We start from the raw sequence: 14,712 nt of genomic DNA, 5'->3' as shown, positions 1-14,712 counted from the left end.
TAGCGCCACTCCCCTTGGTGCTGTTCTCAGGATAGTGAGTCTTTGTGAGATCTGGTTGTTTAAAAGTGTGTGGCACCTCCCCCTGCCTGGCTCCTGCTTTCACCGTGTGAGGTGCCTGCTCCCGCTTCACCTTCCAACATAATTGTAAGTCTCCTGAGGCCTCCCCAGAAGCCAAGCAAAAGCCACTATGCTTCCTATACAGACCACAGAACCATGAGCCAATCAAACCTCTTTTCTTTGTAAATTACCCAGTCTCAGGTATCTCTTTATAGCAATACAAGGATGGACTAACACATCTGCCTATCTCAGAGGATAGTCTACTAACTCAATAACCTTATTTGAGCATCTACCACATATGCACAAGGCTCCTTGCCGGGAACTGGAAAGCAACTGAGCCAGCAACTGCAGCTCTTGTAAGGCACCATCTGTGGATAGGTGAGGGTTCTGGTACCAATGAGTGATGTTCACTCAGGAGAAGATTAAAGTCAGGCCTCGGATCTGGGTTCTGGTTTTGTACAGTCCCTGCTTCTTTTCCCTCACCCTAGAACTTTCTAAGAATGGGCTTCTATGGCCCCCCTGGATGACCCCTGGCATCCGAACACTCCAAGCTCAGATACCCTCTGCCCATTTCCTGTTGGCTTCTCAGATTCCCTGCAAATAGCTTCCACCCACACTCTGTTTAGGCTTCCTTCACCAAAGCCTCATTCTCTGTCTCTTTCCTAATCAGGAATTCAGGGGTCCCTCAAACTACAGTCTCCTGCTTTGGGAGGCTGAGGCAGGAGGATCACGTGAGCCCAGGAGTTCAAGGTTGCAGTGAGCTGTGATTGCATCACTGTACTTCAGCCCTGGGCAATAGAGCAAGACCTTGTCTCAAAAAAAAAAAAAAAAAAGGAAGAAAGAAAGAGAGAGAGAGAGAAAGAAAGAAAGGAAAGAGGAAGGAAGGAAAGAAAGAAAGAGAGAAGAGAGGAAGGAAGGAAGGAAGGAAGAAGGAAGGAAGGAAGGAAGGAAGGAAGGAAGGAAAGAAAGACAAAAATTAGAGCTCTAACCCTTGGCAACGCAACACAAACTCTGTTTAGCCTTCCTGGAAGGGGGGTTTGGGGTCCTTAGAACTGCAGGGACCTCCCTTCAGCATATACCCGCTGCCTCAAAAATGCACATAAAAAAAGTTTTCTGCTAAAGAGGGGAAAAATTGTCTTAAAACATCCCATTTTGAATTGCATATCCCACTCCACTTACATAAATTCAGAAGCGGGAGTAGTGGTCTCTGATTGAAAGGATCTTGCAGGATGTTGCAGAAAGAGTGACGTTCGTGTCAGGTATTAAAGACAGATGGGACTAAATTAGGTAGCACTAGCAGGTAAGAGCATCTTACGTGGAGGAGCACTGGGGACCAAGCTCAGAAAGGGGAAAATGTACAATGTGTTGGAGGAATGCGAGGACACGGATCCAGCAGGAAGACATTCATGCAGGGTGTCCCAGGGGAGCTGCCACCCTGGACCACATGGGCGGGACTGTGGTCCCAGACCACCAGAGCCAAGCCTCCTGTAAGAGGCCATAAAATCTAATTGTGCACATCTCCCTTTGCCTCAACCACAGAAGAGGTCCCAAAATCCCATCATCTGCTGTCACCAGAGCTCTCATGCTCACACATCTCTGTTTACTCCTCTTTGACCAAGTTCTCCTTCTATTCCACTATAAAATGTTTCCGTCTCACAGCCTCCCCTTGTAACATTCTCTTCATCTGCATTTTGAAATGTGGTTGTTTTCTGAAATCACTTCTCCCATGGCCACCAGAGGCTGTTTTATTTCCCATACTCCATGTAACCATGTAAGGTGGGTGTTTTCCTTCCTTTCCTCGGTCACCACCACACCATTGTTCCCCTATTCCTGCAGAAACTTTGCCCTTTGGGGTTCATGTGACTTGGATAGACCATCTCCTTTGTTACCACCATCTCCCCACCACTCCTCTTCATTCACTAAAGATTTCAGTTTCTGGTTCCCTGTCTTCCTTTCCACCCCAAATTCTGTCATCACTCTTTGTAACCTCAGCATTCCGAGGAAAGTCCATTTCAGTCCCCTGGCATCTCAGTTTCTTCACCTGCTTATCTCAAGTGATCTTTTATTTCTGTCTACTTCAGTCACCCACTCCAATAGTTGCCCCCTGGGCCATTGCACCATCTCTAAAATCTTGAAGGCTAACATCAAGGTCTTGGGCCATTCCATAACCTTCTAGTTTATTTGTTCAAGTATCCCTACTAGAAGTCCTTCAATTTCTTCATGGCCTCCACTCCATCCATTCTCTCACTTTCTCACTATTCATTGATATCCTCATAAATGCCTCCTTTCTTGCCTAGTTTCAATTCCATATTCCACCATTCTAGTTACTTTTTACAGAGACCATAAATTACTTTATCTTCCATAGCTTCCAGGATAAACTCAGCCTTCTGCTTTCTCTGTGCATGAGCACAACTGCAGAAAGTTACATTATTTCTTTCATTCCAAATTCATGACTTTAGACTTCAAGTGAGCTCTCAATTGCTTGTCGGTGCTCTTCTATTTCTCTGGTAAGCTCAACTTCCAGCTCTCCTGCAGAATCAATCTCCCTCTCTTTACTCAATCTGTTGGCATAGACACACATTCTAGTGTCTCCCTCCTCAAACCCCTTAAGCTACCATCTATCAAAGCAGAACTTCTCTAAAGGATTGTCTGTCTACAATCCTTCTATTCCTTGGTTTCTCATTCACTCCTCCACCAACTCCAAACTGTTTTCTGCCAAAATTGTATTTCTCATCCCAATGTACTCCAGGATGTCAAATCCAATGGTGAGTTTTCTAGTCAGTGACTGTGGTAGGCTGCATAACGCCCCTTGCCCTGAGATGTTCCCGTCACACTGTCCTCTGCTGTGAATATTCACTTTACATAGCCCACCTTGCAAATAGGTCTGATTCAGAGACTTCACACATGCTCGTCCTTCTGCCTGGAATGCACAGTCCATGTTCCATCATATCATCTTTTTAGGGAAGTCCTCCTTGATCTCTAGTGAAGTGCCTTTCCCCTGTGATTCTCTGTTACGGCATGTGCTTCGTGACACTTCTCACAATGAATTGGTATGAATTGGTTTGTTTTTTAATTCTATTATCTTCTCCTTTAGTGACTCGATGGAAAGCTACACAAGACCTGGAGACATAACTCTTTTATTCACCAACATTAATCTGACACTTAGCAAAGTTCAAGGCATGTAATATAGATGCTTAATAAATATTTGCTGAGTGTTCATTATTGAGAGGAAAGTAGCTGAAATGGTAAAGTGTTATTAGAGGCACACAAAGCTAGAAAATTAGAGGCCAGATTGTGAGGAGTACTGAATGTCATAGTGGAGAGTTCAGACTTTATGGATAATAGAGAAACATGAAATATTTTGACCCCATAAAAACAAATTGTTTGGATCCATGTTATGGACAAATATCTCTAGCAACAATACAAGGGATAGATTACATTAGAAAGAAATTGGAGGTGCTGGGCACGGTGGCTCACACCTGTAATCTCAGCACTTTGGGAGGCCAAGGCGGGCGGATCACTTGAGGTCAGGAGTTTGAGACCACCCTGGCCAACATGGTGAAACCTTGTCTCTACTAAAAATACAAAAAATAACTGAGTGTGGTGGTACAGACCTGTAATCCCAGCCACTTAGGAGGCTGAGGCAAAAGAGTCGCTTGAGCCCGGGAGGAGGAGGTTCCAGTGAGCCAAGATCGCACCACTGCACTCCAGTTTGGGTGACAGAGTGAGACTGTCTCAAAAACAAACAAGCAAACAACAACAAAAATTGGAGGCAAAGCTTCTGGAAAGATAAAATGATTCAGCAGATGTGTATATTTTGAGAAGGAAAAAGGATTGTATAAAAGTATAGTTGCACTAAGTTATATATAATAATTTTTTATTAAGAATGAACATTATTAGACTTCATCTAATAGTTCAGCCTTGGGTTTGTTGTGTCCAGATTATTATAGCTTTGGAATGAATGTCCCAGGTTATCTCAGGATATATTTCTTCCCACAAGCTATAAAGCATTTATAGTTTGTGGTTTGGGGGCTAATCAGGCCTAAAAGCATCTCTCCACAGTAACTGGAAAAAGCCTCCCATATTCAACTGACTATTTTTAAACACAAACAACCATTCACTCTTTCCAAATCTGATTGCTGTAAACTTGGTGAGCAAGCCGTCTTCTCAGGTCGTGTGTGTGCCAGCTCTGAGTTTTGAAGCGTGGTGCCTTCAAATTATCTGGATTGAAATAGTGCCTGGAAAATGTGATTAAAGTAGGCGATGAGTTTTGAAAACTTAGAAAATAGCCATACAGATTTTAAAGATGGGTTTAACACGAACCAAACAAAAACGAATCTTTCCCAAAGTACTTGGGGAAAAAAAGAAAGAGGCAAATAACAATTTTACTCTAAACACCAGGAGAAATAGGCAATGGAGAAAGAAAGGTGTTGACTTAGTGCCAAGAAGACCTTCTTTAAAGCAAGGGGCTTTAGCGAGACGTTTTTTCGGATGCTGTCTTTAAATCCAAACATTTTCAGAGGCGCAAACACAGTGGATGTGGTTCCATGTCAGTAATGCATGAAGAGGTAACAGGGGTGAAAGTGGGTCTGCTACCTGCTGAAATGCCCTTGCAACTCAGGTACCTACTTCAGGGGCTCTGCAGGGGGAGGGAGCCTCCCTGATTGTCACCCAGCACAACTGTCACCTACCCTCAGCTGGCATCCCCAGCACAGTAGAAACCCAGAGAAAATGTAGGGAAACAAAATGGAAACTACTATGAAAGGCAGCTGAATTTCAGTAACTTCCGTTTTCACTGTTAGTGTAGAAGGTTTTATATGAATCCGTAGGTAGTTCTGGGACTGGAATGGTTTGTCTTGAAGAAACAGTGTGGGCTGGGTGTGATGGTTCATGCCTGTAATCTCAGCACTTTGAGAGGCTGAAGCAGGATTGCTTGAGCCCAGGAGTTCCAGGCTAGCCTGGGCAACACAGAAAGACTCCTCTACCAAGAAATTAAAAAAAAAAAAATTAGCTGGATGTAGTGGCACATACTCATGGTCCTAGCTACTTGGGAGACTGAGGTAGAAGGATTGCTTGAGCCTGGCAGGTTGAGGCTACAGTGAGCCATGATCATGCCACTGCACCCCAGCCTGGACAACAGAGCAAGACCCTGCCTCAAAACAAAACAAACAAACAAACAGAAAGAGTGTAATGAAAAGAAAGGAGATAAATAATTCAAGTAAAAGAAACTTGACAGATTAAAGCCAATAGGCATTCACAATGTGAATTTCAGTGATTTTATGCCACTATTTTTAAAATGTATTAATGACATACATCTGTCATGTACTTGAACCTCTTGGATTAAGACTACAGAATGGAAGATACAGATAGTGATGCACCAAGGAAAGGGGTGCTCATCCAGTTATCAGGGGATTTGAATGCTAGCCAAAGCTCTGCCTCTTACTAACTCTCCAACCTTGAACAGGTAGCTTCACTTCTCTGACAATTATTCTCATCTTAGACTAGAATGTGGCTTTCACTTTAGAAATCAGGACCAACATCTCAGGGACTGGCAAGAACAGAGTCTGTAGATATAGGAGTGGAGCAGAAGGCTGGTCCCCAGCTTGGATGTCTCCCTTTCTACAGGGGAGGTGGTGAGTTCATCCGTGGAGGGGAAGAAGCAATAGCCTGTGTGAAGAGGAGCTGGGGAAGGATGTCTTTGGCAAGTGCACAGGACATCAGGAAAAGCTGGTGAAGCCACAGTGACGCTTACAAGCACGGACTTGTAGTGAGCTCACTGATGGCCCCTCATGGTCCTAGCATTTCCCAGTGTGTGAAGTGAGAACATGGAAATCCTGGAGCAGTGGGAGGGCAAGAGGGAGTGAAGGAGTGAGGGAGGCGCAGGCAGGGGCATTGCTTGAGCCCAGGAGTTCAAGAGCAGCCTAGGCAATAGAGAGAGACTCTGTCTCTACAAAGAAATGTCTTTTAAAGAGTGAACTGGGTGTGCTGGCACATGTCTGTGGTCTCAACTCCTCAGGAGGTGGGGCGGTCGCTTGAGCCCAGGAAATTGAGGCTGCAGTGAGTGGTGATTGCTCCACGCACTCCAGCCTGGGCAACAGAGTGAGATGCTGTCTCAAAAAAAAAAAAAAAAAGTCCTGTGGTCAAAGGTCTTGAAGAAACATCCCAGAGTACTTCCTTCTTGAAGATTTGTGGTTCATGTTAGCATACTAAAGGCTCTGACAAGTCCTGCAGTAGATAACAAGTCCTGCAGTAGAGAAGCAGAGTTAACTATTTATGTCACCATTCTAGAACCTGCTTGACTAAAGAAACTTTTTAAAAAGATGTTTGTTAAAATTTCACTGAACATGATAGATACAACATCATTCTAGGGTATAAAATTCAAGCTCCCTGAGAAGGTATATAATGCCTCTAGGATCAGGCTCCTGCCACTGCCTGCTTCAAACTTTATGATTAGTTGCTATGGAGCCAGACCCCCTGGGAGCTCATCTCTGCCCACTCCTGCTCACCCGCCACCCCTCAAGTCTGCATGCCCCAGCCTGCCCTGCAGATTGCATGCTTCATGGTTTCTTTGTGTGTGTGTTTTGCTCCTGCAAAACCTCAGTGCTCTCTGTCTTCTGCTTTAACTGTCCAATTCCTAATTATCCTTTAAGATTCATGTTACTCACAATTACCCTAAAGGGCATGTTGTCATGGATATTTTGTGAGCTTGAGTCAAGCTGTTTGTTCAGAAAAATAACTCCCTTGTGCATAGTAATCTCCATTCTATAAATTGCTTTCTTACATACTGTCTTGCTTAGTTCTTCCTTCAGTTCTGTAAAACAGGCTGTATTATCATCATTGTTTTATAAGTGAGAAAATGAGCATTATAGAGCCCAAGTGACTTGCCTAAGATCATCCGCTCAGGAAATGGCAGAGACAGGCCGTCCCCACTTTCAAGCCAAGCCCTGCCCATTCAGTGGGTATGTGACTCACGAAGCATAGAAGGACTCAAAACATTTGAGCAGCTTCTTTTAAAACAAATAAGCTAACCATTTCTCTCTCTGTCATCGTCACTACCAGCACCGTCACATCTGCCTCTCAGATGGGGCTCTGGTGACCAGGAAGGAGAGCGTCTGGAGTGAATGAGAAATCGTTTGTAACCCCTACACACATTTCTTCTCACAGCTGCTGCTCTTCCCAATTTTCTGCTTGGATGACTTTTTTAAAGCCTGTTAACTGTTTTTTTCCTATTGCGGAATGGAAAACAAACAGCACAGCCACCTGTGTGTACACACACAAGTATATTTCCTTTAGATGCAAGTATTTGCTATCACAAGGAGCTGGAAGCGATGAAGCTTGTTTTTAAAAACATTGCTACCTCATTTACTGCATTTCTAAAGTAGAAAATGACCAGAGAAGACTTCTCCAACTGGAATTGTGAGTGAGCTCGGTAAACCTGGGCCACCACAGGACTTCGTCATGAGCTGCCTGCATTCTTGACTTCCGTTGAGTTCATGGAGGATGTTGAGCACTGCTCAGCTCACTCTTGGCCTGCCCTTGGCCCATTCTCTCCTCCTTCCACCACCACCCATCTTCAGAAGCTGCTGGACCCGACAATGTAGAAGGAAGCAGCCTCAGAAAACCACTTGAAGCAAGATATTAGGGATAGAGGGTTTTCTTCTCCCAGAGTAGCTGATATTTTAAAGGAGAATCCACTCTTACCCCTCAAGACAATGCTTAACCCAGAGAAGTTAACCGGTAAGGGTAGAACTCTTGGTTCTACAGCACTCTGATGGGTGCATTTGCTTCATATGGAAGAACCCTTTCCTCTCCCACTTACACGGCTTTTTCACTAGAGGGGAAAGAAGACAGGTTGAAAAACAAACTCAACTGCATGTATGTGCTCAAGGGAATGAGCAGTCATTTGCCATCATGAAGACCTAAGAAAAGCCTTATGCTTCAAACAGTTGCTTTTTTACTTTTGTGTGTGTGTTTTGAGACGGGGTCTCCTCTGTCACCCAGGCTGGATTGCAGTGGTGCAATTACAGCTCAGTGCAGCCTGGAACTTCCAGGCTCAAGCAATCCTCTCACCTCAGTAGGCATGCTCCACCACACCTGGCTAATGCTAATTTTTTTTTTTTTTTTTTTTGAGATGGGGCTTTATCATGTTGGCCAGGCTGGTCTCAAATTCCTGGACTCAAGTGATCCATCTATGTTGGCCTCCCAGAGTGTGGGGACGATAGATATGAACCACCGTGCACGGCCATGGTTGTACTTTTCAGTGTTGCTTTCCTCCCTTCTACGTGTCATACTTCATCCACTTGGTATGACTTTTTAAGATAAATAAGGACATTCTTCCACTATTGCGAGATTTGCTTCTGAAAGGCATAGAGCATGTGAGCTGAGCACACCACGTGCTCCTATCCCACTCATACCCGGCCAAGGTTGTCCATACCTCCAGGTCTGCCAGGCAGAGGTGAACTAGATCATGGTCCCACTCAGTGTGACTGCATTTCCACCCAACCTGAGTGCCTCACCCTGGGCGTGGATGGTACTGAGGGGCCTTCCAGTGGAGCGGCAGGACTTCAGAGCCCCAGGTTGGAGTTAGGACAAAAAAGGCTGAAGTGCTGGCTTTGCCTCTTGTTAGCAACCTTGGGCAAGTTGCTTCAACTCTCAGGCCTCAGTTACTTCACCGCTGTAGCCCAGGGAGGATTAAATTGAGTAGCCAATGGGAACTGCTTGTCTCACAGGGACACTCAATACAACCACAGCCTTTACCAAGGTCAACAGACATGAGCTGACTACTTAGAAAATGCGCTCTTAGAAGTCATTCGTATTCATCTAATCAAGGTTTTGTGAAGGCTGCTTCCAGTAAATGCACAACACTGTGAGGATGACCTCACTGAGGAGCAATGAGAGGTTAAGGGGAGGAGGTACAGCCCCTCACTCCTCACACTCAAATGGCTTCCACCACAGCTTCCCACTGACTTCACAGTGTGGAACCTGAGCCCTACCTGGCTAAAAGACCCTGTCTCTCACTGTCCAGCACTCTTTAGTATAAAGGGCTTCAGAAACCGTGAATAAGAGAACTGGCCGTCTGGGCTTGACACAGAACAGGACATTCAAACTCCCTGTGGCTCAGTACTCTTGTCTGTTTGGGCGCTTTTTCCATTTACTTCAAAAGCAGTCTGCCTGTGTGATCAGCTGCCAAGGTAGGCACATATCAACCTAAAATACAAAGAGGTGCTCAGAATGTGCCAATGTGTGCATGGGATGGGGGTGGGGGCTGGAAGGGAAATAGAAACAGGATGGAAATGAAAGACTCCTTCTAATTAGAACGTTTCCCAAGCTTTCCCATCTGGTTCTTCCAGAAATAATAATCACAAGGGGAAATATCTGACATGGTGTCACCTCCTGAAGAAATGAACTGGGCTTGCTTTTCAGGGAGAGGCAAAAAATGGTCACCAGGGACTCAGTTTGGAAAAAGTACGAGTTTAAGGAGTTGAGAGGATGACGGGCCCTGGTTCCTGGAGAGGAGGTGAAAATGTTTTCTTCTTTTCTTCCCATCTCCAAATCTCAGGTCTCTATCTATAAAATAGAGTTATCTCCTAAATATACTAATTAGGAAGCAGCCTGGCGTTATGGAAACAGCATGGACTTTAGAGCCCGAACGACCTGGGCCCGCATGCACTCCATTGCTGTCACTTTAGGGAAAAGGTTTCACTTCTGCAGACTTGTGTCCATGTCTTTGAGACAGAGATTCTAATATTTACTTTGTTGTAAAGATTAGAAGTGATGTATGTAAAATGTTGAAATCTTCACCTCTCCGGGGGATATTAGGATATGGAGCCTTTGGGAGGTGATGGGTCACGAGGGCAGAGCACTCATGAATGAGATTAGTTCCCTTATAAAAGAGACTCCAGAGAAACCTCCCACCCCTTCCACTGGTGAGGTTGGAGTAAGAATACCACTGTCTATGAGGAAGCAGCCCTCACCAGACCCCAAATCTGCTGAGACCCTAATCTTGGACTTCCCAGCCCCTAGAACTGTGAGAAATCAATTTCTGTTGTTTGTAAGTCACCAAGTCTATATTATTTTGTTATGTAGCAACCTGAATGGACTAAGACAGTAGCTATAATCATCATCATCATTGCCAATACCAATATTACATGAAGCTCACCTGACAGAAATTTCCTTATAATAGTGAAGAAAAACTAAAGCTCTGACTCTGAAAATGTATTTCTAACCAGTAGATAGAATATCCTAGAACATTTTGAAGCTTTATTTGTTGAGGCATGAATAGGGATGGTCAGTGCTAGTTCTTACCATTGCTCTGATTCTCCTAGGTCATCTCTCAGCTCAGTCCCCTCATCTATGCCCTTAACACACACTCCCTTAACATGCTCATGCCTCGCTAGCTATTCAGGTTTCAGTTCTGCGAAACTCTCCCTCAGTCCCATGTCCCATTCCAGCTGTACCTTGTCTCTCATTTTTTCTTGACTTAAGAATGCAGGTCATTTTCCAAACACAATTCTTACAGCCAGAAACAGCTAAGATTACCACATTTTTTTCTTCCTATCAGGCTGTGAATGCCCACCAGGTCACAACCAAATTGGGCACAGTGACCCCAAAGAGCTCTGCAAATAAATGCCAAGGACAGAGAGTGGTGGACTCCACCATCTGGCAGAATGAATGAGAATTGGGAGGCAGGTTGTGCCTCCTTTCACCTAAAACTCTGAATAGAATATTTCCAGGAATCCTTGGGATTTCCTGGGTCTTAAGCCTCTAACACTTGTTCTCCGGAATCATCATTCCTTTGAGATAATTTGTTTTCTTCAATTCAATCAATGGTGTTGATAAGGTACCATCTTTATGCAATCTTGAATCACATAAGTTCTTAAAAACGTTAGGGAAACAACATTAGAGATGGTAAAGCTCCCTGATGAGCAAAGGGAGCTCGTGTGTGGTGGGTGGATTTTTCTTGGGAGCCTGGGCTTTGGGGACAGGAAGTACAGTCAGGCTGGACATGCTGTTTACATTAAGTCCACTGGTCGTAGAGAGGAGAGGGAAGAGCCAGACCTGTATACACACCTCAACCATTGTTCTCCCTAATGACTTCTACAACCTTCTCAATCTCCCCCATTCTCTCTTTCTGCATTTCCAAGTGGGGGATCGTGCTGCCTACTTCTTAAGGTTGTCATAAGGTTTAAGTGAGAGAAGTTGGTGCTCTGGTGTCTCCTCCTCCTAATAACGCTGTGCCCACATCCCTTGTCACCATTGTTAGGATTCTAGAATGTTCTTTGTCTCTGTAGAAGAGATGAGAAGAAATCACTAGCACCAATAAAGTATAGTTTTAATGATCTGTTGTTTGCACCCATCGTTTATGAATCTTGAAGGTCTGTGGTGCTAACAAAAAGATAGGGCCTCACCTTAGCACTATTTCAGAGCAAGAAACCTTGAGACTTCAGAGAAATTGCAAACAATGAAGAGTTTAGAATTACTATTAGTAATAATATTAGTATTATAACAACATCACAATTCAAGGATCTAATATACACAGTCATATGTTGCTTCGCAACAGGTATATGTTCTGAGAAATGCATCCTTGGGTAATTTTGTCACTGTCGAACATCACAGAGTGCACTTTTGGACACCTGGATGGTATAACCTACACCTAGGCTTTCTGGTCTAGCTTACTGCTCCCAGAGTACAACCCTGTGCACCATACTGCTCTACTGAATACTGTTGGCATGATAATACAATGGTCAGCATTTGTGTATCTAAGCATATCTAAACATGAAAAAAGTACTGTAAACATACAGTGTAAAAGATAAAATATGGTCCACCTGGCCAGGTTTGGTGGCTCGTGCCTGTAATCTCGGCACTTTGGGAGGCCAAAGGAGGTGGATCACTTGAGGTCAGAAGTTTGAGACCAGCCTGACCAATATGGTAAAACCTCGTCTCTACTAAAAATACAAAATTAGCCAGGCGTGGTGTCGCACGCCTGTAATCCCAGCTACTTGGGAAGCTGAGGCAGGAGAATCACTTGCACCTGGGAGGCAGAGATTGTAGTGAGCTGAGATCACGCCATTGCACTCCAACCCGGGCAACAAGAGCGAAACTCAGTCTCCAAAAAAAAAAAAATTAAGAAAAGAAGAAAAGGTCCACCTATATAGGGCACTTACCATGAATGGAGCTTAAAGGTCTGGAAGTTCTCTGGGTGAGTGAGTGAGTAAGTGGTGAGTGACTGTGAAGGCCTAGGACATGACACTACTCTAGGCTTCATCAACATAGTTCGCTATGCTCCAACAAATTTATTTTTAAAATATTTTTTCTTTCTCAATAATAAATTTACCTTAGCTAACTGTAACAGGTTTACTTTATAAACTGTTTTATTCTTTTAAACTTTTGTCTCTTTTGTAGTAGCACTTAGCTTAAAACACAGTTTCCAGCCGTAGAAAAATATTTTCTTTCTTATATCCTTATTCTATAACATAAGCTTTTTTCTGTTAACATTTTTTTCTTACTTTTAAAACTTTTTTGTCAAAGACAATGGCACAAATACATACAACTGCCTAGGCCTACACAGGGTCAGGATCATCAGTGTCACTGTCTCCCGGCTCCAAATCCTGTCCTACTGGAGGGTCTTCGGGGCTAAAAAGAAGCGTGGAGCGGTCCTCTCCTAGGATAGCAATGCCTTCTTGTGGAATACCTCCTGAAGGACCTGCCTGAGGCTGTTTTACAGTTAACTTTTTTTTTTTTTTTTGAGATGAAATCTCACTGTCACCCAGGTTGGAGTGCAGTGGTGCAATCTCGGCTCACTGCAGCCTCCGCCACCTGGGTTCAAACGATTCTCTGGCCTCAGCCTCCTGAGTAGCTGGAATTACAGGCGCCTGCCACCATGCCTGGCTAAGTTTTGTATTTTTAGTAGAGATGGGGTTTCACCATGTTGGCCAGGCTGGCCTCAAACTCTTGACCTCAAATGATCCGCCCACCTTGGCCTCCCAAAGTGCTGAGATTACAGGCATGAGCCACCATGCCTGGCCAACTTTTTTATAGGTAGAAGGGGTACACTCTAAAATCATGATAAAATAGTAAATACATAAACCAGTAACATAGTCATTTATTACCAAGTATTACGTACTATACATAATTGTATGTGCCTGGCAGCATAGTGATTTGTTGACACCAGCATCATCAGTGATGCACTGTGCTATGACATTATGACAGTGATGACATCACTAGGTGATAGGAATTTTTCAGCTCCATTATACTCTTATGGAACCACCTATCACTAGCCGAAATGTCATGTGGTGTGTGAGCTTATATCAGTTTTATGTGTATAAAGTATTCCTACATAGATTATCCCATTTGACCTGCAAAACAATTCCATAAAGTAGGAAGGGCAGAAATTTACTTCGTTGTGTTAAAACAATGTCCACTGAGGTTCAAACCTGCTGTGAGTCACAGCTAATGATTAGTTACTCCAGAACTCAAACCCATTTCCCCTGACCCCAAATCCATTGCTGACCCTCCCACATCCCAATTAATTCCTCAGCTCTTAGGTGCTTTCCCATCAGACAGGAAGCATAAAATCATGCATGGAATTACCTGTTGCTGGTTAAAAAAATTATATATTTCATGAAACAACTCAAATTGTTCTGTTGGGTGAACACATTTTCTCCAGGATAACATGTGGGTCTCAATTCTAAAAGTAACTGACATTTATTATAGAGAACTGATTAGGTAGCAGGCACTATGCTAAGGAAGCCTTTTGCACCTACACTTAATTTTCACAACAGCCCTTGAAAGTAGCTACTTTTTTTTAAGTTTTAAGTTCAGGAGTACACATACAGGTTTGTTATATAGGTAAACTTGTGTCCTAGGGATTTGTTGTATGGATTATTTTGTCACCCAGTATTAAGCCTATACTCAATAGTTATTCTCCCTGATCCTCTCCCTCCTCCCACTCTCCACTCTCCAATAGGCCCCAGTGTGTGTTGTTCCCCTCTATGTGCTCATGTGTTCTCGTCACTTAGCTTCTACTTACGAGCGAGAACATGCAGTATTTGATTTTCTGTTCTTATGTTAGTATATGAACACATTTCAAAAGAAGACACACATGTGGTCAACAACGATATGAAAAAAGCTCAACATCACAGATCATTAAAGAAATGCAAATCAAAGCCACAATAAGATACCATCACACACAAGTCAGAATGGCTATTATTAAAAATGAAGTAGTTATTGTTACTTCATCTTAGAGAAGAGGACCTGATTGTCAAAAAGGCCAAGTAAATTGTTGATATGGTTTGGCTATGTCCCCACCCAAATCTCATCTTGAATTGTAGTTCCCATAATCCCCCATGGGTCACAGGAGGGACCCAATGGGAAGTAACTGAATCATGGGGGGTGGGGTTACCTCCGTGCTGTTCTCATGGTGTTGAGTGAGTTCTCACAAGACCTGATAGTTTTATAAGAGGCTTTTCCCTTCTTTGCTCTGCACTTCTCCTTGCTGCCACCACGTGAAGGACATGTTTGCTTCCCCTTCTGCCATGATTGTAAGTTTCATGAGGCCTCCCCAGTCCTCCAGAACTGTGAGTCAATTAAACCTCTTTCCTTTATAAATTACTCAGTCTCTAGTATGTCTTTAGCGTGAGAACAGACTGATACACT

The sequence above is a fragment of the Trachypithecus francoisi genome, unplaced genomic scaffold, assembly GCF_009764315.1.
Source record: "Trachypithecus francoisi isolate TF-2019V2 unplaced genomic scaffold, Tfra_2.0 Contig01440, whole genome shotgun sequence".
In the NCBI taxonomy this organism is placed as follows: domain Eukaryota; kingdom Metazoa; phylum Chordata; class Mammalia; order Primates; family Cercopithecidae; genus Trachypithecus; species Trachypithecus francoisi.
This window is presented reverse-complemented; position numbering follows the sequence as displayed.